The sequence below is a fragment of the Piliocolobus tephrosceles genome, chromosome 1 (genome assembly GCF_002776525.5).
Source record: "Piliocolobus tephrosceles isolate RC106 chromosome 1, ASM277652v3, whole genome shotgun sequence".
Classification (NCBI taxonomy): Eukaryota; Metazoa; Chordata; class Mammalia; order Primates; family Cercopithecidae; genus Piliocolobus; species Piliocolobus tephrosceles.
This window is the reverse complement of record NC_045434.1, coordinates 173,780,932-173,802,577: the sequence shown is the minus strand read 5'-3', so window position 1 is coordinate 173,802,577 and position 21,646 is coordinate 173,780,932. Positions and strand designations below refer to the sequence as shown.

General features: G+C 43.0%; 1 long non-coding RNA gene across 1 annotated transcript in view; it reads left to right on the top strand.

Annotated features, from left to right (window-relative positions):
• LOC111523264 overlaps window positions 1-21,646 on the top strand; it is a 74,079-nt gene that overhangs the window by 9,358 nt on the left and 43,075 nt on the right. The window contains exon 2 of the long non-coding RNA XR_002725483.1: window positions 21,458-21,586. This is a non-coding gene — a long non-coding RNA (uncharacterized LOC111523264). The remainder of the gene's footprint in view (window positions 1-21,457; window positions 21,587-21,646) is intronic.

Genomic DNA, 21,646 nt, shown 5'->3' with positions numbered 1-21,646 from the left:
CAGTCCAAACCCCTGGTTACATATCATTCTTATTCCATGTTATAAGTAGTTTGAGGGTGTTCCCTCTGTTATTGCATTCAAGTTTCGGCCTCACACAGAAATTCAGCAGCCAATTTCTAAGCTCTAAGCATAAAATTTGGGGGGAAAATGACCTAAAGAGCAGCATTATGAATAGCACTATTATAAGTAATGATCTCTCAGGAAGATTTACAATGCAGGTAGCAGATAAAACAAGTAGTATTGCTTCTGCACTTCCCCTCCTTTTATTCGCTATGAAATTTTATGGGAAATAAGTCCAGTGAAAAATGTAAGCTCTTAATCTTTCCCAGAAATCCTACCTCATTTGATGAATACTTTGAGGGAATGAATTAGAACATTTTTTTCTTTTATAGTCTACTTTGCATTTACAAAGTGAGGACGGTAGCTTAGGCTGCCTGGCCAACTGATGAGAAGGTCAGAGGGTCAGAGGCATTCTTAAAGACCTCTGTTGTCTTTCATTCATGTTCATTTTCCACAACAGAAGTAATTTCCAACAAATCAGTGTCTTCATTAGTAATAAGATTATTAACAACAATAATAGCCATAGTAACTGTTCAGTGAGAGTCCATTATATATCAGGCATTCTACAAGGTCATATACATAATATATTATATGTATTATATGTATTGTACATAATAATATACATATGAGTAAACCTTACACAATTCTACAGGGAGGTATTTGTATCCCCATTTAACAAATAAGGAAACGAGGTCCAAGTAAATTAACTTGCCCAAGGTCACACAGGTAGTACTTGGCAGAGCAGCAATTTAAACCTAAATCTTGTCCAACTCCAAAAGCAGCCTTCTATTTGTTATAAATGCTGCCTATCATCATCACATATCATTTTGTTATTAACAATAACAAACATACTAATTAGTTTAAGATACAATACAACCAGATAATCATGATGACAACAGTAATTGTTATATTATCATAATAAAATAGATGTTTTGTATGTTACTATAATCTTGAACTTGAATAGAAATTTGCTTTCTGAAAGCATATTCCTGTCATCTAATATGATTCTGTGTCTGTTAAAGTACTACTACATCTAGAGTTCTACTAGTAGATTTATTTATCACTGAGAATAGTTTGGAAGATTTAAGAGAAACAAGACTTCTTAAATTTCTTATATAGTTTAGAATGAAAAGCTATAGCAGGAATAACCTGTAGTAAGAATTTTCTTGTATAGAACAATATGAATTGTACATCTTGGAAAAAATGTGTTTGGGCTTCAAATGTATTATACAACTTTAATAATACATACCCAGAAGAATGTTTTGTTTTATTAATCTTGTCTCTCCAAGTAAGATACGCTAGTTCCGTCAATAATAATTAGATTGTTAGGCCTCTGGCTGAGTTTTAGAAAGCAATAAGCCAATGAGGAATCACTTCCACTTTCTTATATAACAGCCTTGGATGGAGAAGAGTTCCTTTCTGGTGTTGGAGCCAGGAAGTTGTTGGGGGAAGGAAGGTTCTGAAATAAGTGGTTCTGATACCATTTATTTTTGTCCACAGCTACCAAGTTTTAAGTATCAGAGACATTGAGTAATTGTGGTAAATGAAACAGTGGCCTCCCAAAGATGTCTGCATCCCAATTCCCAGAACCTGTCGATGTTAACTTCTATGACAAAAGGGATTTTGTATAAGTGATCAAGTTAATGATCTGCGATGGGGAGATTATTCTGGTTTATCCTGGTGGGCCTCATGTAGTTGCAGTGGAAGCAGAGGAGTCAGTCAGAAAGAAAGTGATATGATGAAAGCAGAGGGAGAAAAAAAGATGTGATACAGAGCCATGAACCAAAGAATGAGGACAGCCTTTAGAAACTGGAAAAGACAATGAATGGCTTCTCCCCTAGAGACTCCAGAACTAGCCCTGCCAACACCTGGATTTTGGCCCTGTAGAACTCATCTCAGACTTCTGACTTCCAGAACCATAAAATAACAAATTTGTGTTGTTTTAAGCCTCTATGTTGGGGGTACTATACTACAGCAGCAATAAGAACTTTATGCAATACTTAATTTGATAAAAATCTGCAGGTGGGTTAAAAGTGAAACAGACTGACTGCAAATTTCTTAAACTAGTCCAGAATCAATTTTGCAACAGAAATTACAAATTTTAAAATCAAAACACAAACAGTGAGCTCAGAGGACTTTTTAAGCCTTGCCCTCAGGTAAATAACTCCTCTACGGTGTCTATTAAGGATGGTTTCTTAGCACACTTAATTGATAAGCAGTCCCTTTCAGTTCTTTGTAGGCAACCTGCAAATTTTAACAAAATTAAATTCTGGTACTAGTCCCTGAAAATAAATCAGGCCTTTTAACTGAGGGTGTGAACAAAAACCATAAGGCCATATTAGCACCAAGTGACTGTCCTCCTATCCCCTGCAACCCTGGGTATTCCATTCTGGGTATTCTTCCTCAGACAGATGTGGCTTATCAATGCCTTTGGGTATCTTCATTTCCACTTGTTCTTATAGGGAGGAAGAGTGGAGATGAGTTGGATCTTTCTCCATTTCTCAATGAGATTGCAGCTCCACTCCCATACTGAAGACCCATTCTTCTGTATGGAGCCTTTCTCAGCTTCTGGCCCTCAGAATAAGGTTGACTTTTCACCTCTCCCTCAAACTTCTGAACTCCTATACAAATAAAGTAAGAAACTTCTCTTTAATTGGTTTAATCATGATATGGTTTGGCTCTGTGTCCCCACTCAAATCTCATGTTGAATTGCAATCCCAGTTGGGGGAGGGACCTGGTGGGAGGTGACTGGCATGGAAACGGATTTCCCCCTTGCTGTTCTCGTGATAGTTTGTGAGGTCTCATGAGATCTGGTTGTTGAAAAGTGTGTAGCACTTCCCCTTTCACTGTCCTTCTCCCACTCCACCATGCTTGTAGATTTCCTGAGGCCTCTCGAGCCATGTTTCTGGTACAGCCTGCAGAACTGTCAACCGATTAAACCTCTTTTCTGTGTAAATTACCCAGTCTCAGGTAGTTCTTTAGAGCAGTGTGAGAATGGACTAATACAAATTATCACTTGCTTAAAGAAATAATGGTTAACAACACCTGAAATTCAATACATATCTGATTCCACTCCAGACCAATTAAATGAGAACTTTTGGGAGTGAGGCCTAAGCATCTACATTTTAAAGTTTCCCCAGGTAATTAGTCAGGATTGAGAACCATTTTTCTAACTGAGTCATAAACCCTACTATTCCTGGCCAAATTTTAATCACCAGTGTTATGGGATGAATTTGTGTCTCCCCCAGATTTCCATGTTGAAGTCCTAACCCCAGTAACTCAGTATGTGTCTGTATTTGCAGATAGGGTCTTCAGAGAGGTAATTAAGGTTAAATAAGGTTATCAGAGCAGGCCCCACTCCAACATGACTGGTATCCTTGTAAAAGAGGAGATTAGGACATAGACAGAAAGAAAAAAGACCATGTGGAGACACAGAGAGAAGATGACCATCTGTAAACCACAGAGAGAGGCCCCAGAAGAAACCCTACCAACATCTTTGTCTTGGACTTCTAGCCTCCAGAGCTGTGAGAAAATTAATTTCTGTTGCTTAAGCCCCCAGTTTGTGGTACTTTGTTATGGCAGTCGTAACAAACCAAGTATAGCCAGTATACCAGTTAAAAATTTTTATCAAATCCATTGAACATTTTCATCCTAGAAATACTCGTTCTCTGAGCTCTGAACATTAGCATGGGGTATACTTCTTTGCAAGGGGATAAAAAGTAATAATAACATTCAGCATAAGAAAATGCCAAATACGTGAATTGCTTTTAGTTGCAAATAGAAAACTCAATTATCATTTGCTTAAAAAATTGAAGATATGTAATTGTCTCATATAATAAGAAGTCTGCAGGTGAGGAGGAGAGAGATGCTGGAGAGGATCATCTGGTCTGAAGGCCCAGGCCTTTTCTGTCTGTCCATTTTACTGTTTTTAGCACGTTTTGGTGGGTTTTGTTTGTTTTTGTCCTCATGTTGGTTGTCTTCAGGCTGCTTGTTTCCATTCCTACCACGAAAAAGTAGAATGGGTAGCACCATGTAACTGGCAAGTCATGCCTGTCCCTTTTTATGGAAAAGTAAAAGCTTTTCCAGAAGCCTCCCAACAGACCTCAGTTTCCTAAGGTCACACAGCCTTCTGTAGGTGGAGGGGAAGCTAAAGGTGGAATACCTCATAAATGGGAAAGGAACATTCAGGACTGGCTTAAACCAGTGGTTCTCCATAATGGTTCATCCATGATGTCATCTGGAACAAAATTGGGATTCAACTAGCAAGACAGGAAAAGTAATAGGATAGGGATAGTGATTAATATGTTGTGGCAGACACAACTAGAAACTATTTGATCATAAAACGGGGAAGATCTAGCTGAATTGGGGCATATTAATGCAAGACTAAAAGGATCATTCAGTCTCCTCCCTCTCTCTCCATTCCTCCTCCACCTCTCTTCCCTTTCATCTCTCTCCCCCTCACCTTCCTCCCTCTCCATCTCCTTACCTCCCACTCCATTTTTTCCTGCTTTCATCACCTATTTGCTCTATTTCTAGCACATCTTCATAGCCAGGTTTAGATAATCAAACAGGACCATAAAAAATACTCTTTTTGGCCAGGCGCAGTGGCTCACGCCTGCAATCCCAGCACTTTGGGAGGCCGAGATGGGCGGATCACAAGGTCAGGAGATGACATCATCCTGGCTAACACGGTGAAACCCCATCTCTACTAAAAATACAAAAAAAAAAAAAAAAAAAAAAATTGGCCGGGCGTGTTGGCGGGCGCCTGTAGTCCCAGCTGTTCGGGAGGCTGAGGCAGGAGGCTGGCATGAACCTGGGAGGCGGAGCTTGCAGTGAGCCGAGATTGTGCCACTGCACTCCAGCCTGGTCGGCAGAGCGAGACTCCGTCTCAAACAAAAAAAAGAAAGAAAGAAATACTCTTTTTTATTTTTGAAACAGGGTCTCGCTCTGTTGCTCAGAGTGGAATGCAGTGGCATGATCTTGGCTCACTGCAACCTCCGCCTCCCAGATTCAAGCGATTCTCATGCCTCAGCGCCTCCCAACAGCTGGAAACTACAAGCCCAGGCCACTACACCTGGCTAATTTTTGTGTTTTTAGTAGAGATGGGGTTTCACCATGTTGGCCAGGCTGACCTCAAACTCTTGGCCTCAGTCATCTGCTTGCCTCAGCCTCCCAAAGTATTAGGATTACAGGCGTGAGCCACTGCACCTGGTCACGAAATACTCTTTACAGACCCAAGACAGATAACCATGCAGTGATTAATTGAATGAGTTCAGTGACAGACAGCTCACTGCCTTCTGCAGAGATGCTACATATGATAGTACAGGTTGTGCTCTGCACGGGGCACCTGCCCAAAGCAGCAGACGGATGGGGCCCAGAAGCCACTGTGTCAGGCTTTGACCAACTAGAGAAAGAAGTGCCTTTTTCTAATTCACACAAAGATGCCATACAGGCTATCAGGGGCCCTGGTAGTATAAGACTCTCTTTTCTAGTGTTACATGGCTGTGACCACTATCAGGTTCCCTTTTACAATGAGACAAAATTTACCTCCTCAGATTCTATTTAATGTTCATTTAATGGCTTGGAGCTGCTTAGGACACATTTGCCATGACATCTTTTCTCTTTCAGGATACTCAGCCCTGCTTCCTTCAGACATCAATACAGCTACAACACAGTTCAGATTCATCTTTACCATTCACCCTCATTCTTCTTTCATTACCGCATCGGGTGGTCAGTGGTCCTCTTAAGCTGTAGCACCATAGTTCGAACCTTGAAATAGAATGTCCTGAAAAAAAGAAAGAAGATGTGGAAAATAAGAGGCCCTGTTCACAGAAATCACCTTGCTGCATGGCCATGAGGGAGTAGACATGAGCAGGCTCAAGAGTAAGTAGCAGAGTTTAGTGTCATGGAAGTCAATAGAGGAAAGAGTTTCAAGGGTGAAGGGAGGATCATCAGTGTCTCATGTTGTTATGAGGCTGGGAAGTAAGATAAGTACCGAAAGTGTCTAAGCAATTTGGAAATTGGTCATTGGCAACCTTCATCAGATGAATTTCAGTTAATGGATGAGTATGGATAATTCCAAATAAGGTAGTAGAGAAAGCAAATGCAGAAAAAAGGCAAGCTGGCCAGGTGTGGTGGCTCATGCCTGTAACCCCAGCACTTTGGCAGGCCAAGGCAGGAGAATTGCTTGAGCTCAGGAGTTGGAGATCAGCCTGGGTAACACAGCGAGACCCCCATCTTTACAAAATATAAAACATTAGCCAGATGTGGTGGTGCACATCTGTAGTCCCAGGTACTCAGGGTGGGGCTACAGTGGGAGGATCACTTGAGCCTGGGAGGTTGAGCCTGCAGTGAGCCAAGATCGTGCCACTGTACTCCAGCCTGGGTGACAGAGCGAGACCCTGTCTCAAAAAAAAAGAACAAGAACAAGAAAGGCAAGCTTATGGATGACTCAGATGGTCAAGGAGTGTGTGTGTGTTATGTGTGTGTGCACATACGTGTGCATTTAAGGATGAGAGAAACTTAAGTCCAGTCACAGGCTAAGCAGAAAGAGATAAGAGAGAGAGAGGCTGCAACCTGAAATCAAGAAGATGATTATTGGAAAGATGATTATTGAAGCTAATCTTCTAAAAAGCTTAGAAGAGTCTGGGGTCAAAGGCACAGATGGAGAGGTTGGCTTTGAGCAGGTAGACTAACACACTTCCATGAAGCCCAAGAGAAGAAGAGTGTGCAATAGAAAATGGGGAAATTCCTTTGAAATTAGTACACAGAAAGGTTTTGGACAATTTCTTTTATAAAGTGAAGTAATTTCAGTGTTAACACATCCCTTCTTGCCTCTCCCCATGTCATTGAATACTTATTGAATTTGAGCCACTAAGCATGTTGGCTACAGAAAAGAATGAGACAAAGCCTTTGTTCCTGAAGAGTTGGCCCAGTAGAGAAGGTGCTGCTCCTCCATAATCACTTCTCACTCCCACCACAGGACCCAGATCAGCACCACACGCAGGGCAGGGATTAGACAGAGCTCCCTTTTCTCACAGTCAATGAGATCCTAAGTCCTTTAAATCTTTCTATGTGTTCTTGATATTTCCTAAGCATTTTATCAAATGTGTAAGAGAACACTGCTCACTGGGATGGCAGGAGGAGGGAAGGAGTCAGAGATAGACCAAGTGGGGGAGGAATAATAAATTGTTATTTTAAAGCAAATGGCCTAATTCCTCCTCTGGAAAGAACCATGCTTTTTTGACTTATCTACAAGTATAGAAAAGGAAACCCAGAGGATATAACCAGGATAGCCTAGTACAGTCAGAAAGAGTACACAAGTGCCTCTCACAACAAAGTGGGATGAATTCTGAGGTCTGAGCGTGATAAGGAGGAGGGAAGTCAGAGAATACCTACAACGAGAGAGGGAGAAGTAAGGGCTGGAAGCACTGTGAGAGTGAGCAGGGTAGGTTGTGCTCCCAACAAGTCATCTCTGAATAGAAAAAAAAATGAGCTGGGGATAGGAAGTGAGGTGATGGCCTTGCACTTCCTGGTGACACTGTAATTGTTGGCTTCTGTATTGGGCTGGCCCTGTGCCCTGTAAGATCCTTCAGGCAAAGGGCCAGGTCTTGACTGTTTCATTCCCAGGAGTCATTATGTTACCCAGGTGGTTTCATGGAGCATGAAGTTTACATAATTGGTGGAGCACCCTTTAATAAGAAGAATACAAAATATATTAATGAAAAAATTATAAGTATGAAAGTCAATGTATATTTAGAATGAGGGAATACATCACAAATTGAATTTTTAAAGTCTCAAAATCCAGAAAAATTACAGTCTATTTTTATTAATTAACTACCTGTTATATCACTATATTTCTTTCTCTATTTCTTGGGTTTATTCTTTGATCACCCCTTTATTTGACAACAATTTTTTAAAGAGTTTTTTCGGCCGGGCGCGGTGGCTCAAGCCTGTAATCCCAGCACTTTGGGAGGCCGAGACGGGTGGATCACGAGGTCAGGAGATCGAGACCATCCTGGCTAACACGGTGAAACCCCGTCTCTACTAAAAAAATACAAAAAAACTAGCCGGGCGAGGTGGCGGGCGCCTGTAGTCCCAGCTACTCCGGAGGCTGAGGCAGGAGAATGGCATAAACCCGGGAGGCAGAGCTTGCAGTGAGCTGAGATCCGGCCACTGCACTCCAGTCCGGGCGACAGAGCGAGACTCCGCCTCAAAAAAAAAAAAAAAAAAAAAAAAAAAAAGAGTTTTTTCGTTTGGGAAAACAAAAAGATAATTCAGTCTTTCTTCTAGCATGATTGATAAAATTAGATTTTTGTTTTACAGAATTCAGAAAAGTTTATTTTAGTTTCCCAACTCCTTACTAGTCATGTCTTGTAAATTTTTCAGACTGTTGTTTTTAAAAACCCCTATCAAGTTTCTTTTATTATGTGCTATAAATTTTTGAGGCATTTTGCACTTCCTCATGCAGTACTAATTCTGCACACTCTGAATTGGCAGCACTCATTAACCAGTTTGTGGCCGATGCCTGTGTTGTGGAGGCTACGCACCTGCATGTCACGTCATTGGGCAAGTGAATATAGTGGACCACAGCAGCATTCCTAGAAGCCATCGCAACACAAGATGGCTAACAGTACCGAATTTTATATGGGAAGTGACTGTGAATCACATAAACATAACCCACCAAACCCAAACGTCACTCCACTTCCCTTTAGCTGGGTCCAAAAAATGCCCGTGTACACTTCATTGCTTCCATATGTGAAGGTGAGTGAGGTGGAGGGGAAGGAAGCTGGCATAGAAAATGACAAGGATCTTAGGCGACTTCCATTAAAATATCTTCCTTTAGAAATTTATAAGAACGGGCCAGGCATGGTGGCTCACACCTGTAATCCCAACACTTTGGGAGGCTGAGGCAGGTGGACCACGAGGTCAGGAGAGCAAGACCATCCCGGCTAACACGGTGAAACCCCCTCTCTACTAAAAATATAAAAGATTATAGGGCCGGGCGCGGTGGCTCAAGCCTGTAATCCCAGCACTTTGGGAGGCCGAGACGGGCGGATCACGAGGTCAGGAGATCGAGACCCTCCTGGCTAACACGGTGAAACCCCGTCTCTACTAAAAATACAAAAAATTAGCCGGGCGAGGTGGTGGGCGCCTGTGGTCCCAGCCACTCGGGAGGCTGAGGCAGGAGAATGGCGTGAACCCAGGAGGCAGAGGTTGCGGTGAGCTGAGATCCGGCCACTGCACTCTAGCCTGGGCGACAGAGCAAGACTCCGTCTCAAAAAAAAAAAAAATATAAAAGATTAGCCAGGCATGGTGGTGGGCGCCTGTAGTCCCAGCTACTCGGGAGGCTGAGGCAGGAGAATCATTTGAACCCGGGAGGCAGAGTTTGCAGTGAGCCAAGATTGCTCCACTGCACTTCAGCCTGGGTAACAGAGCAAGACTCCGTCTCAAAAAGAAAGAAAGAAAAAAAAGAAATTTATAAGAACATGGTATCAGGGGATCACAATTCTGGGGAAGGGACCAATGCAAGTTAGGGGTTCTGATACCTCGTGAACCTATGATAAATCTGTTGGTCTGTCCCATAAGCACGCACTGTCGTATCATGGGCCCTAGGTGAAGGTTGACTGATTGAAGCAATGTGAAAGCGAGGGAAAGGAAGGAGAGGAGTGAGCAGGAACAAGGGCACTGCTGCCTGTAGAGAAGCAGCTGCATGATACTGTTGGTAGTTGGTGAGGTATCGTCAGTACCCCAGCCTGACCTCAGCCTGAGGAACTTGCTCTGCTTGTCTGCTGGGGCTTTGGACCTCCTGGATGAGCTGCCTGTGTTCCTGCCTCCTCTTCACCCCTAGCTGTTCTAGCTACACAAAGGGCTATATTCTCATCACCATGGCAGGAAGTTTGCCAGTCACCAAGCCTCCCTGTGTGCCTCTTTGATTTGCAACATTTAAAGGGCATGAAGAGATGCATTCAGAGGCAGGCTTTTAAACCCGAAGTTACCCTAGTGTGAGTCCCAACTAAAACATCCTTGCTGGCAGTAACTGCTGAGCACAGCTGGACGGATGCAGCATTTGCCCTATAAAACATTTGATACTTTGCCAATAAACTGTAAAGAGGGGAAAAAAAGGCCCCTGTCTTCTTTGCAGTTACAGGGCAGCTTTGGAATGTGCCAATCAAAGCAAAATGTGACCCTTGCTCCATGAGAGTATAGTATCCCAGCCCTGCTGATGAATAAGAGTATATAGTCAGGCCTCTCACTCAAACCCTCACTTGGCAGAGCCACTGGGATTTCAGAGCCTGTCCCCAGATCCCTCCCTTCCCTACTGCTCTCGGGTGGTTAAGGGTGTCCTCAGGAGCCACTGAAGCCATCTGGCATGGGTACCACAGTCACTCTCTACTCCCTCTTTGTGACTTGTCAACTGGTGCAACTACTGTGGCACAAGAATGGTGACCTGCACCTCCACTGTCATTACTGTCCCTCTTTAGAGTTGTCCCTTGGCTTGTACCCATGCTTCTCTGTTCTCCATACAACAAGGGTCTTGAGGCTGGGTGTGATGGCTCATGCCTGTAATCCCAGCTCTTTGGGAGGATGATGTGGAAGGCTTAATTGAGGCCAGGAGTTCAATATTAGCCTGGGCAACATAGAGAGACCCTGTCTACAAAAAAAAAAAAAAAATCTATATATAGATATAGATATATTGAAAGGAGAATCTCTCCAGCCAGTGAAAACATCTCCTTCAATCAGATGTCAGGGAACCTGGCAATCTCCTAAAATGTTATTTATAAAGATGAATGCCCTTTCTGATTTTCAAATTCATTCTTGATGAATGTGAGTCATCCAAGGCCAAGTTGGAAGACAATTTTGGAAGATGATCGGTAGCATCCAGAATCAAGTACAAAACATGATTCCTCCCTGCCAACGCACAAACCTACAACAATTCCAAGATAGAAGTCATGGGCCTCCTCTTTTAGAATTAATTCCTTCAGAGCCCACAGATTCTGCTTAAGGGCATCCTGAGTTCCAATTTGCTTGAGTGCCAGTAATCTGGGGCTCAGCCATCTGGCCTCAGAGTCTTTTTTATGTCTCTCCAGAAATAAGAAGATCTATGTGTTCTTATATAGACAGGATTTCGGGAAGCTTTGTTCTCCCAGAGTTCCTGTCTTAGTTTGGGATGCCTCAGAACCCTCGGACAATTATTTGGGTGTAAGTAGTTTACTGAGGAGGTGATCCCAGGAAACACTAATTAGGGTAGGAAGGAAGCCACCAAAGGGTGCATTATCAAGCAAATTTTCACTGTGGGCAACTGGAGTATAATCATATTAAATAACACTGATAGCCGATTAGAATATATACCTCAGAATTATCTCACCCAAGGAGTGGGGAAACTGGGGTCTTTAAACACCCGTTCTCATCAGCCATAGTTTAAGTGTGTTAATTCCCGCCCTTCTGGCCTGACATGTGTGTAGAGTGGGCTTCAGTAGGTAAAGCAAGCAGAAAATCGCAGATGCTGGCTGTTGAAAGGCCAGTGAGCAAAGACAAGGGAAATGCCAGGTAATAGGGGTAGGACACTATCGTAGGGGCTACAGTTCCCAAAGTGGACAAGCAGGACCCACTCATGGCATAAAGAAGGCCACAAGCCGGGGAAAGTAGTTTGCATGATCTTCAGAGTGTGATGATAGTCTGTATGGTAGCCCTGAGTAATCTTTCCAGTAGGGAACAGCTGAGAATTTAGGAACAGAATCAGTCCTACATCCCCAGGCCATTGGGACTGACAAGAATCAGGCAGGAAGTTGGGGTTCAGGACAGAAATCCTAGTTCAAAGGGAACAGGGGTTCTAAGGAAAGGAAACAGAGGCATAAATCTGTACTGCTCTAGGCAAGTGATTCTATTTCACCCTGTAGGTGTTTCAGGAATTTGTGGGCCATTTAAAAATGGTTGTCACAATTGAATGACGCTCCTGGTACCTAGTGAGCAAGACTCAGAAATGCTAGGTATTCCTACACAGTAAAGAATCGTTCAGGCCGAGTGCGGTGGCTCACACCTGTTATCCCAGCACTTTGGGAGGCCCAGGTGGGTGGATCATGAGATCAGGAGATCAAAGACCATCCTGGCCAACATGGTGAAACCCCATCTCTACTAAAATACAAAAAATTAGCCGGGCATGGTGGCGCGCGCCTGTAGTCCCAGCTACTCAGGAGGCTGAGGCAGGGGACTCGCTTGAACCCAGGAGACAGAGGTTGCAGTGAGCCGAGATCATGCCACTGCACTCCAGCCTGGTGACAGAGCAAGACTCCGTGTCAAAAAGAAAAAAAGAATTGTTCAGCAACTCCAAATATTATCCCTTTACATATTCTTTTTATTTTTTATTTTAAAGACAGGGTCTACCTCTGTCACCCAGGCTGGAGTGCTCTGGCATGATCTGGCTCACTGCTACCTCCAACACCTGAACTCAAGGGATTCTCCCATCTCAAGCTCTTGAGTAGCTGGAACTACAGACGCATGCCACCACACCTGGCTACTTTTCGTATTTTTTGTAGAGACGGGGTTTCACCATGTTGCCCAAGCTGGTCTCAAACTCCTGAGCTCAAGCTATCCTCCCGCTCCGCCTCCCAAAGTGCTGGGATTACAGGTGTGAACCACCTTGCCTGGCCCCTTCACATATTCATATAGGTGGAAAACTTGTTTATAAATAGTTGAGTTTTTAGCCTAAGTTCATTTTACATATAAACTCAGTCTTTTTTGCTTGGCTTTAATACAGCAAACATTTTTCAGGAATGCAACTTCTTGTTTTTTCTTTTTTCTTTTTTTTTTTTTTACAGTCCAGAGGTCTTGTATTTATTTATTATTTACACCTGTTACACCATGAATCACAAGGAAGAGATTCCAGCCGCTCAGGCTCCTTTTCATTGATTCTCACAGAGTGTGCTTCTCTGGGTGGAGCAGGCACTTCAGTTTCACCCAGGTACCTTTCTCTTTGGTTTCATTCTTTGTCTGATCCTTTCCTTCATGCGTTTCAGGAAGCTACCTTGGCTCTTAGAGTGGTTAATATGCTCAATACGCACATTTGTTCTCTTGGCAACAATCTTGCCCTTGTTTGTTTACAACATGCCAACAGCATGCCTGGTAACACTGTAGACTCTTCCAGTTTTGCCATGGTAACATTTGTGGGGCATTCCTTTTTGAACAGTGCCCGTTCCCTTGATGTCGACAATAGCGCCTTTCTTGTAGATTCACATGTATGTGGCTAAAGGAACAACTCCATGTTTTCTAAATGGCTTTGAGAATATGTATCAGGTGCCTGTCTTCTTTCCCTTTGTCTTCGTCATTTTGGCAAATTACTGGAAGATGGCAGTTCCAGCCAAAAGGTGCAACCTCCTTTTAAATCCAAAGAAGTCTATATTTCGTTTTGTTCAGCACTCTACCAGGAGTTGTACAAGAGCTTAGCAAAGCATATTATTCGCAGCTAGTGGTAGTATTTGAATCATCAATTAAACATTCCTGATTGAGTCAGTTAGCATTTGCAGTTCTCACATTTGGGTAATTTTATGAAGAGATGAAAAGCATACACTGTTAAGTCTTTTTGTGTGGCCATCCCAGAGCATTTAGATATGGAAATACATATTATTCTATTGCACACTACTTCCCTTTTATTTTTCTTTTGTATTGCAGTTAGAATATTATTTACATGTTTTAAAAAGTTGTGTGCAGGCAAGTTATATTTTCTGTGATTTTTAAATAGTGAAGAAAGCGTTACAAAATATTTGTTATAAAGAAAGGAGGGTTGAGTCTGATAGGAATGAGTTTCCCTCTCTTCTGTTAAGATTCACTGCCTGAAGCTTATCAGAGAAATACCAGGAAGAACAAGAGGAGTTCAGACGCCCCCTGCTGGTGAGGCCTGGCTGCTGCCATCCTGAGAGCCGCCTTTCCCATGAATCGTGCTCACCAATTCTGAACTCAGCCTTCAGAATTTGCTATTTGTTTTTAAAAGGTTATCAACAAACCTGATCCAGGCTAGAGTGCCAAAGGTGTCAATGGATCTAAAAACCTTATTTTTAAAGAAGAAAAAAAATGTGGTTGAGAGGGATTGGAGGCCTTTACCTTGAAAATGTGATATGAGGATGAGCCAGGGGAGAATGAGGGACTAAATCCCTTCACTGAATTTTTGAAGGGCTGACATGGAGCAGACTGATTCTGAGTGGGAAATGGGGGAAGCCAGGACCGGTGGTCATGTAACTGGGATGAATGCTTTCAAAATGTTAGAACGCACATATGGTCCCTTTTTTTCTAATTAAATGATCAAATTCCCCCATCTCGCACCTCCCATAAGAGTTTTTTCTGGAAGTCCAGTTCCTCTTTCTCTAAGAATCATATGGAAACAGGGGTCCATTAAGGTTCTCACAGACAATTGGAGACAAAAGGAGGCCCGCGTGTTCCCCTCCTGCCGTTGCGTCCTGCTCCCACGTGGTGGCACTGTTGAAGACAGCCCAACAGAGGACAAAAGATGCTACTGCGGAGTTGACATAACGATTGCCACGGTTCTTTGAGGAGAGATAACCTCAGCCTAAAAAGACCCCATCCTTTTGTCCTAACGTTTTCAGTTCTTAGTACTTGTGCGTTGAGCAAATTTTCTAGGAATGCAACTTTTTGGGAACAAGCCAGCCCCGTCTGCACTGTGGTCCTGGTGTCTGACTCTGCCCGGACCCAAAGCTCTGTCCCTTCCTCTCCCCTAGTATTTATTCACTCTGGGTGTGGGGCAGCTTTTTCTTCTTGAACTCTCAAGCTACAGAACCTCATTCTCCACATTTCTCGGGCCAGCTGCTCTTCCTTCCACAGTTCTCAGCTTATTTCTTTTCCTTTCTATTCTGTGACGTAGCAGCCAGTTTCTCTTATTAAACAATTATGACTGTATAATAATTATGCCTCTGGCAAAGCATCTCCTCTAACAGGCACCTACTATAATTCTTTTAAAGTGGGGGACAGATTTTATCTTAATATAAGGAAGAGCTTTTAAAGCCCAGAGCTCGATAGTGCCTGCTTCAGGAGGCAGTGAATTCCTTGTCTCTAAAAATACTTAATATAGGCTGTCTGTGTAACCCTCACACCAACAGCCCAACAGGTGTGCAGGACAAAAACACCTTCTGCTGTCATGAAGGTGTGTCTCCGGAAGGACAAGGCTTGCCTGTATTAACAGTTAAATCCCTCAGTCCCCCAAATGTGCCTACTTCACAGTTTCCCCCTCTTTTGTTGAAACTAATGAGTCATGATTGGAATAATGTTTTTCTGTGACTCTAAAACCATTTTGCTTAATGAGGTACTAAGTCTTTATAATTAGGCCCAGAAGGAAACGAGGACGTGGCCCTTAAGAGCAATAATTATTTCAGTTATTTATGGTAATAAAAATTTGAAAATAGGAATTCTTCCTCAGAATGTGACTGCTTATTCTTTTACATATTGCCTAACAGGCAATTACCCTATTAAGGCGGCGTTTGGTTGCTAAATACATTAATTGAAATGTAAATTAAATGTAAATCAGCTATTTAAATTGATATGTAATGAACTTGTCATGCGGGCCTCTCTGATCAGATGCATTTCGCTAATAAACAAGCATTGCAGCCAGCCCAACACACAACTGGGGCGAAAGGGTGCCTGAGCTGTTTCCTGTCAGACACCCCAGTGAAGAAGGCAGGATCTGCATTACCCAGAACTTCAGGAAGAAAGGGGAACATTTTGGTCAGGCCCTTGGAAACATGCTTTCCGTTCGATAACTTTATGGGCCTTGTTTTTGTTTTTACTGAAACAATGCTTTCAGATGCAAAAGCTAGAAAATTCAACTCAAACTGGGTCATGTAAATGAAACATCCAAAAGTAGGAGGAGCTTTGAGCATGGCTTCTTCACAGATGCAGCTTCATTGCTGTCTGGTTTCTGTAGGCTGTGTACTCCTCCCTGCGTTGCCTTCATCTTTAGGCTGGTGTCTTATGGAGTACAGGCTTTATCACACAGAGGAGGAGCAGGGCACTGTTTCCACAATCACTGAAGGTAAGGCTTGAGGCTTGTGCCAATTGAACGAGGACAGCTTTGCCGCTGGTATGCACTGTACAGCTGAACCAGTTGTTAACATAGTGAGACATTTTGATACAGTTGCCAAGTAGCTACTTTAGTACCCAGTGACTATTGGATACTCAGATGTCTCCTTCCTACACTGGCCTCTCTAGCTTCTCACCCAGAGCCCCACAGGCCACTTCATGCTTCAGCAAGGAAAGGATTAATGCTTGGTGTAAGAGGGGCCTGTCAGGCCTCAGAGACCAAGCTAAGCCATCATGTCCCCTGTGACCTGCACATACACATCCAGATGGCCTGAAGCAAGTGAAGAATCACAAAAGAAGTGAAAATGGCTGGTTCCTGCTTAACTGATGACACTCCATCATTGTGATTTGCTCCTGCCCCACCTTGACTAAGCCATTAACCTTGTGAAATTCCTTCTCCTGGCTCAGAAGCTCCCCTACTGAGCACCTTGTGACCCCCAGCCCTGCCTGCAAGAGAACAACCCCCTTTGACTGTAATTTTCCACTACCCAACCAAATCCTATGAGACGCCCCCACCCCATCTCCCTTCGCTGACTCTCTTTTCAGACTCAGCTCCACCCAGGTGAAATAAACAGCCTTGTTGCTCACACAAAGCCTGTTTGGGGGTCTTTTCACACGGACGCCCGTGACAGGGCCTTTCAGAACCCTGCTCTGGTGCCACGGCTAGTCCCTACCCTGATTGGTTGGGGCATTTGTTATGCTAGTTGTTAAGTATTTTGAAAACGTTCCCAGTATTAGATCACACCTAAACTCTGTAAAGGTAAACTGAGGCTGGAGCCGAACCGGGAACGAAGATACAAGGCAAATGGCAGTGAGAATAGCCTTTTATTTTTTATTTTTATTTTTTTTGAGACGGAGTCTCGCTCTGTCGCCCAGGCTGGAGTGCAGTGGCGCGATCTCGGCTCACTGCAAGCTCTGCCTCCCGGGTTTACGCCATTCTCCTGCCTCAGCCTCCCGAGTGGCTGGGACTACAGGCGCCCGCCATCTCGCCCGGCTAGTTTTTTGTATTTTTTAATAGAGACGGGGTTTCACCGTGTAGGCCAGGATGGTCTCGATCTCCTGACCTCGTGATCCACCCGTCTCGGCCTCCCAAAGTGCTGGGATTACAGGCTTGAGCCACCGCGCCCGGCCGAGAATAGCCTTTTATTAGGGCTTGCGGGTGAGGTTCCTCGGTCCAAAGGCCTGGGCCGAGGAAGTCGCGCTGAGGGAGGAGGGTAGGGGCTTCTTATAGCCTGAGAGGTAGGGAAGCTGGTTGTGCAAACAGGGTCTGGGGGCTCTTGAGACTATTAGAGCAGGAGTTGAGTAAGGGTCACGAGGAAGGAGTCTTTGGAAACTGTTAACTGAAACTGCTGTTTACGAACTTGTGGAATGCAGGCAAGCTGCAGGTCATTGGAGAGTGTGGCTGCCCAGCTGGAACCTCTGATGTATGTAAGTCTGAGGGTGTGTTCAAAGAGGGAGGGAAGTCTCGAAACCAAGGGCCTGCTCGAACAAAGGGCCTGCTACGCCGAGTGGGGCCGCCATGTCAGGTCTAGATTCCTGCCTAACAAACTCATCACTAGGATTATGGGAATCCCATTTACTGATTAGCTATACTTCTGAATTTACACTTTGGCAAGTGAGAAGACATTTTCTTGATGATTCCAGACTCAGTCTAGGAGAATAATCCTCAACTTGAGTGTGCATCAGAATCCCCTGGAGGGCTTGTTAAAACACATTGCTGAACTCCATGACCACAGTTGCTGACTCGGGGTGGATCCTAAGCCTTTACATTACTATCAGCATCAGGTGATGCCAATGCTGCTGAATGGCAGATGCAACTGATGGGAATAACTTAAGCATAACCTGAGAATGACCCTATGGCCTAAGAAGAATGTGTGTTCAGAGTACTGGGCTAAGGAATCTAGAAGGGACCAACCCAGAGGTTCACTTATTATCTATGAAGGACATTTGAATCCATGGCCCATCCCTTGGAACACTGGCCTTGTGGGGGAATTGAGGCCCTTTGTTTTGGGTTACATGAAGGTTGTCAGGTAGAGGTTGCTAGCAGGAGGGTACTGTATTAGTCAGGGTTCTCTAGAGGGACAGAACTAATGGAATATGTGTGTGTGTGTGTGTGTGTGTAATGAGTTTATTATGTATTAACTCACGCAATCACAAGGTCCCACAATAGGCTGTCTGCAGGCTGAGGAGCAAGGAGAGCCAGCTCCAGTTCCAAAACTGAAGAACTTAGAGTCCAATGTTCTGGTAGGAAGCATCCAGGATGGGAGCTAGATGTAGCCTGTGAGGCTAGGCCAGGCTGTCTTTTCACATTTTTCTGTCTGCTTATATTCTAGCCACACTGGCAGCTGATTAGACTGTGCCCACCCAGATTAAGGGTGGGTCTGCCTTTCCCAGTCCACTGACTCAAATGTTAATCTTCTTTGGCAACACCTGCACAGACACACCCAGGATCAATATTTTGTATCCTTCAATCCAATCAAGTTAATGCTCAGCATTAACCATCATAGGTACTAAGTGAAAATGCTACATAAACCGCATGCTTTTTACAAATAGTAATGGTTCTCCTCTCTAGGCTGCCACCACTAGACCATCCCTGTATGTAAGTCCCCCCAATAAACTCCATGTCTCATTCACTGTCTCTGGGCCTCTTTGACACAGTGCCACCCCTACTGGAGTCAGTAGGGGATAACAGCTGCAGGACTAGAGACCACACTTTGAGAATCACTGCTCTAGAGTCTTTTCTTTCCTTGGGAAAATCAAGAACATCTTTCTTGCAAAAATTTTAACAATTTTCTATGTTGAGTAGTTCAGATGAGGAACCTAGTTGAGAAAGGCAGCTCTAGGCCAGGGACCTGCAAACCGGGGCCATGGGCCAAATCCAGCCTGCCACATGTTTTTGCAAATAAACTAGTTTTGGAACACACAAATGTTCATTTGTGTATGAATTATCTATAGCTTCCTTCATGCTACATTGGCAAGGTTGAGTAATTAGGAAAGAGATCTAATGGCCTGCAAAGTCTAAAATATTTACCAATTGGGCCTTTCAGAAAAAAAAAAAAAAAATTGCCAACCCCTGTTCTCAACTAATCAAGGTCCACCCCTGGAATTGAAAGTGGGATTAAATCTCATCCATCAGCCTAGGCTACACAACTGAAGATGAGTAGATTGGATGGAAAGAAAATGAACCACGTCCACCATGGTTCTTATCTGTTAAATTAATACAATAATCCCTGCTCTAAAGAAGTTCTATTGTTTGCAGTCAAAGTATCAGCAAAAATTTGTCTTAGTACATTTCCCTTAGGCTACCTCAGAGAGCAACAGACCCACAGACTGAACTCTCAGTCAAGTCTAAAACTCTAAGGAGCCTTCAAGGTATGGGGAACCTAAGAGCTTCCCCCAGCCTACTTTATGGTCTGAATTTTACTGATTGATCCCTCATGGTACAGCTTAATAAGTTGCTCTGCATTTCATGAAAATTAGTAATTGAATCTAGAGACTTGTTCAGATTCAGGGTTTTTTGGTTTTTTTCAAAATATAGATAGTGATGTGTTCTTTCAAAGGAAAGCCCATAATGTCTGATTTTCTCTGTTTTTGATGATGATGGTTAATTTTATGTGTCGACTTGACCATGAGATGTGCAGATCTCTGGTTAAACAGTATTTCTGAAAGTGTCTGTGAGGGTGTTTCCAAATGAGATTACCGTTTGATTTAGCGTAATTCATAAACAGTTTTTGCCCTTCTCAGTGTGGGTGGGCACCATCCAACACATTGAAGGTCTCAATAGAACAAAAAGGCAGAGGAAAGTTGGATGATCTCTCTCTGCCTGACTGTTTGAGCTAGGATATCAGTCTTTTTCTGCCTTTGGACTGAGACTTACACCATCAGCTACCCTGGTTCTCAGGCCATTGGCCTGAACTACGCTGTCAGCTTTCCTGGGTCTCCAGCATACAGACAACAGATCATAGGACACCTCAGCCTCCATAAGCCAACTCCTCATAATAAATCTCTCTATATATACATAGTTAGCTAGCTAGATATTTCCAGTTGGTTCTGATTCTCTAGAGAACCCTGACTAATATATTGCTGTTAGCGCAGTTTCCAGTTCTTAAGAAAGGTTGGATAAAATTTTTATTTTTTCTATTTACCACTTTCCAAGATAATGATTTACTCAAGATAATGAGCTGTCCTATCATTCCATGAAATGAAATCACTTTTTACTGAACTAATAATGGTTTTAAACATATTTGGCATTTTTAAGCCATTGTAGTTGTTACACTTATTGACGCTCAAATTGTCCCCCCTTTAGCCACTGAGAGTGTCATAAGCTGACTCCTGAGTCCTTTTAAACAGCCGTTAAGTCTTTGACATTGTTTTTGCTCTATGCTTAGACAAGAGGTTCCAGGTTTATCTGGAACATTTTCTGTCACAGACCCAGAATCTTTTCTGAGAAGCCCTAATTTCTTTTCATGAGAAATGGTGTTTTAAGACCACAATGTAGGCACCAGGGATGCTCACTACTACTGGACCTGCCATTGTTTCTAGGCCTATTCTAGACGCTGTTTATCGGGTTGATAAGCTACATTCTATTCCCACTTTGCTGACAGGTTTTTATATTTTGGTTTTAACCATGAATAGGTGTTGAACTTTTGTCAATGCTTCTTCCACATCTATTGAAATGATCATGTAAATTTTCATTTTAATTCTAATTAGTGAATCACCCTAATTTCAAATGTTAAAAACCAACCTTGCATTCTGGGGATATTTTGATTTGGTGAAAATGTCTCACCCTTTTTATACAATGCTGTATTTGATTTGCAAAACTTTTCTTGAGGATGTTTGTATCTGTATTCATAAGAGATATTGATCTGTAGTCTTATTTCCTTATAATGTCTTTGTGGGTTTTTCTATCAGGATAATATTAATAGCTACATAGGATAATAGGGAAGTATTATCTCCACTTCTATTTTCTGAAGAATTGGTATTATTTCTTTCATAAGTGTTTGATAGAATTGATCAGTGAAGCCATTCTGGCCTAAAGTGTTTTTTGGGGAAGTTGGGTGATCTAATCGAGTGAAGTTTGGTGAGTAAGCTTTTGGTTTGCACGTTTCATGACATTTTTATATCTCATCTAAGCTGTCAAATTTGTTGGAATAAATTGGTTCATAATATTTCCTTATTATCCTTTATAATCTCTAGGAGCTGTACTTATGTCTCCCTTTTTATTCCTTATATTAGTAATTTCTATCCTCTCACTTTTTATTTTTCTGATGAGTCTAATCAGAGGTTTGTTGATTTTATCAATTCTTTTTCAAAGGACCAGCTTTTATGGGCAAAAGGATCATTCACCTGACCACTATGCATCACCACAAACTGGAAGTACCTCCTGGGAATGCATGCTGAGACACTAGTGCTGGGGATGCGGAGAAGGTTAATGTAAGACGGGGTAAGAGAAATTTTTATCAATGTGAGGGGCATTAACCTGTGACTTAGTATTTAACATCCT